Genomic DNA, 4,550 nt, shown 5'->3' on the forward strand with positions numbered 1-4,550 from the left:
CCTTGGTGGAGTGTCAGTCTCAGAAAAGACCCTGTCCTCAGATATATTTGGTCCATGTGTAGCTCCTACCCTTTCCAGGTCATACTAACTCCCCCTTCTTTCATATGATCCCCTGCACTCTGCTGAAGGTTTGGTTATGAGTTTTAGTATCTGCTCTGATACACTGCTAGGTAGAGTCTTTCAGGGGCCCTCTGCGGTAGGCTCCTGTCCTGTTACTTGTTTTCTCCTACGTCCATTGCACCTCCCATATGTCTTTCTAAGTGAGGATTGGTCATCTTACCCCATGTCCTCTTTCTTGTTTATCTTCTTACACAATGGAATACTACTCAGCAATCAAAAATGAGGAAATCACGAAATTTGCAGGCAAATGGTGGGATCTAGAAAAGATCATTCTGAGTGAGGTATCTCAGAAAGAGAAAGACACACATGGTATATACTCACTCATATAGTCCTATAAGATATGATAAACATAATGAAATCTATACACCTAAAGAAGATAAACAAGAAAGAGGATCAGGATCATTTTGATTTGCATTTCCCTGATGACTAAGGACGTTGAACATTTCTTTAACTGTTTCTCTGCCATTCGATATTCCTCTATTGAGAATTCACTGTTTAGCTCAGTACCCCATTTTTTAATTGGATTACTTGATTTGTTGCTGTTTAATTTCTTGACTTCTTTATATATACTGGATATTAGCCCTCTGTCAGATATAGGGTTGGTGAAGATTCTTTCCCAATCTGTATGCAGTCATTTTGTTTTGACTACAGTGTCCTTTGCTTTACCCCTCAGTTGAGGAATGGATACAGAAATTGTGGTACATCTACATAATGGAATATTACTCAACAATAAAAAACAAGGAAATCATGAAATTTGCAGGCAAATGGTAGGAACTGGAAAAGATCATCCTGAGTGAGCTATCCCAGAAGCAGAAAGACACACAGGGTATATACTCATTCATAAGTGGATACTAGACATATAATATAGGATAAACATACTAAAATCTGTACACCTAAGGAAGCTAATCAGGAAGAAAGACTCTCGCTAAACTATTCAATCCCCATTCAGAAAGGCAAAGAGGATGGACATCAAAAGAGGGAGAAAACAGGAAACAGGGCAGGAGCCTACCACAGAGGACCTCTGAAAGGCTCTACACTGCAGGGTATCAAGGCAGATGCTGAGACTCATAGCCAAACTTTGGGCAGAGTACAGGGAATCTTATGAAAGAAGTGGGAGATAGTAACACCTGGAGAAGACAGGAGCGCCACAAAGACAGCAATAGATCCAAAAAGACTGAGCACAGGGTTTTTTATTTTTTCTAAAACTGATACTCCAAGGACCACTCATGGAGATGGCCTGGAACCCTTACACAGAGGTAGCCTATGGCAGTTCAGTATCCAAGTGGCCTCCATACTAATGGGGACAGGGACTGTCTCTGATATAAACTGATTGGCCTGCTCTTTGATCACCTCCCCCTGAGGGAGGAGCAGCCTTACCAGGCCACAGAAGAAGACAATGCAGCCATTCCTGATGAGACCTGATAGACTAGGATCAGAGGGAAGGGGGGTAGGACGTCCCTTTTCAGTGGACTGGGAGAGGGACACCGGGGGAGGGAGGTACAGGGGGATACAAAGTGAATAAACTGTAATTAATAAAAATAAAATAATTAAATTAAAAAATGGCAAAAAATATGACTTTAGTACAATTTCTAAACAGAAGAATAACAGATGATGGTTACCAATAGATAATGCTCTCACTCACAGGACAAGTCTATCATAAAGTAAATGGTACATTTCTCTTTTCCCCCTGGGCTGGAGAAGTAGCAGCAAGAAATAGATGAGATGCCTCAGTTCACATGAGAAGACATCAGAAAAAATGTCAGACACACAGTACAATGCTGCCTTTTGTTATAATTTCCTGAAAATGGGACAAATTCTCACTATGTGTCCTAAAATTTTTTTCATCTTAAGATTTAAAGGAGTTAACAACCTGAAATATTTCCTCTTTTTTTGCTTAAAACTGTATCAAATTGCTTATACTATTATTAATATGTAAACTGTACCTCTATAAGTAAATGAAGTATTTTTAATGAATTTTCTCTGAGAAGTAAACAAACCAGTTGCTAAGTATTGAATTTCTTATTCTTTAATGGCATTATTCTCGAAGCAAGAAGGACCATATATCCCAATCCCCTCTCCTGCTCTATCCAGCTGTGAGAAAGCCCTGACCAGCAGGCATCCTCAAGAGGGCAGGTGGTGGAGGTCAGTTTGAGCATCTTTGTCAAGGAGCAGAGTGGTACCTGCACATCTGTCTTTTGGCCTAACTGGGGAAAACCTGCTGTTTACCCACAATATGCATAAGCATAAGAATGAACCTCTTTAGGGAGATCCAAACAGGATATGGGTGCCTTCCTGTCCATTCCCTATAGGGATGGCAGAAAGAGATTAACAAAGCTGCATCCTCCAATCCAGCACAGAAATTACAGTACCAGCAACTTTGCAAGAACTATCTCTCTCCTGTGTGAGTCAAGTGCAGCAAATGCCACTCTTTTTAAAAAGTGACCATAGTCTGAAGAAACTGTGATCTTCAGGCAACCACATATTTCAAAATCACAGTTACTTCTAAATCTGAAAAGAGAAGCAGCCTTTGAACTCTGCAGCTCATTCGTTTTCAGCCTTGGATTTTCAGGCCTTTGGTGGTTTTCTAACACGTTCTCGGGCGTGGTGTCTTTATCTTCTTGCTCACTCACTTAGATATTTTAAGGACACAGATTGCTTATTGGACACTAAATACTGTTCTAGAACACAAAGATGGAAAAACTAAGTCTCTTTTGTGAAACAACAGGTTAAACAAAAGAGGCTCAAGTCACAGGAAGCTTGATTGTGATTATCATGAATAATAACATTGGCATCCAGTATAAAAGAAGACGTGGAGAAAAATTAGGAAGCTAACTTAGCATAACTTATGAACTAGCTTTTCTTTAAAATGTAGTATTTTAGTAATACTTGTAGATGGGCTGACTCTTTTGGATGGACCTGAGCTGACCTGTAGCATATTTTCTGAGCCAGAATCTCACCAAATTTGTGGGGTTGCTCTGGAAGCCATGTTGTTGAAAAATCAGGAGAAAAAGAAAGAAAAACAAATAAACAAAAATAACTTAGGAAAAATTATACCTGCCAGAGGTAGCAAAAGTCTGACTTAACAAAACAATTGCCAAATTTAACAAATTGAAGCTTAACAATATAAGGGTTATCGTTGTAAGTAGAAATATGGAAAGACTCCTGAAATGTGGAGAAAGTATGCCTACACTGGACCAGGGTCACTCACACAGACTCCTGTAGTCACAGCCGACCAAGTTTGTATCTTTTCCTTGATGTTGCTAAGGACATAAAAACATGGCTGTTTCAGGGTTGCAATGGAAGTTATGGGTCTTACTCTCGGGGTATTTGTTGTTGAGTATACCATCAGAGGGATTGATACATTGGCTATGCCACAGTCAGGAACAGGTGTCAGGGTAGAAATGGTTGATTCAGTGTTCCAAACCAAAACGTCAGATATGTAGAAACGAAGGGATTCCGCCGTGGCTGGTAGTTGGTATGCAGCCCCCCTGGCTTTAGTTGTTGGCGTTCTGGTGTGGAAACCAACATTGAGTAGAGTTCTGACACTTTTCCAGAAAGGGTTATGGTAGTGGTTGTGGCTCCCATTCAGGGTGTAAAGGAAAGGTTGTTATTAATGCCTTCAGATTGGCAGTACCAATATGATGCTGGCCTGAGGACATGAACCAATACACCTTCAAATTTGCATCTAGGAAACAAGCTATTTACCCAGGTATTAATTCCTGGATTAAACAGATATCACTACTCTCTATCGCTATTAATTATCAGTAAAAATGAACTGAAACAAAATATGCTGTTAAATCTGCCTAAGAAGAGTTGGGTGGAAGGTTTGACACTCAGAACTTCAGGGAACATTGCAAACAAAGTGAGCCAGTGGCAAAATAGATGTTAGAATTAACCAGGAATTACAGTAAGGCTGTAAAGAAAACACAACAACGGAACAACTTGTAATAAAGAATGTCAGCAAACAGGATCCCAAACACTTTTTGGAAGAAAACGTGGATGTACTTATGACTTCAAATATTGTCCAGTGTTTTGTGACAATGATGCATAGTAAAGCAGCTCAGAAAGATATCATCAATACGTTTGCTGGATATTTCTCCATTGTCCCTAGTGCTGACAAGCAAGGGGACTCTGAAAGTGTATTTGGTGAAGACAAACAAGAAATATTTGAGCAATTTTAGAATTTTCTCAAGCCTCCTTGAAGGATATCACTAATTTGAACAGGTTATAACATTATTTAATACATTTGGTCCTGTTATTTTGGGCACCATGCCATGTTTCTTCCAGTGCTACCGCAATGGCTCGCACACCATCGATACCAAAAGACGTTGCAGAGCCTGCTGATTACATTTGGACAGCACTTTCATGAATAAGTCTGCTTTTCTTCACCTAGGCTGGAATTTAGTCCGCTGTAGACATTGATGAAATCT

At 39.8% G+C, this 4,550-nt stretch overlaps 1 pseudogene; it reads left to right on the forward strand.

Annotated features, from left to right (window-relative positions):
- Positions 1-3,287: 3,287 nt before the first annotated feature.
- Positions 3,288-4,301, forward strand: LOC129669141 (26S proteasome non-ATPase regulatory subunit 14-like; annotated as a pseudogene).
- Positions 4,302-4,550: the final 249 nt, after the last annotated feature.

This window comes from Psammomys obesus, unplaced genomic scaffold (genome assembly GCF_907164565.1).
Source record: "Psammomys obesus unplaced genomic scaffold, mPsaObe1.curated_primary_1811, whole genome shotgun sequence".
In the NCBI taxonomy this organism is placed as follows: domain Eukaryota; kingdom Metazoa; phylum Chordata; class Mammalia; order Rodentia; family Muridae; genus Psammomys; species Psammomys obesus.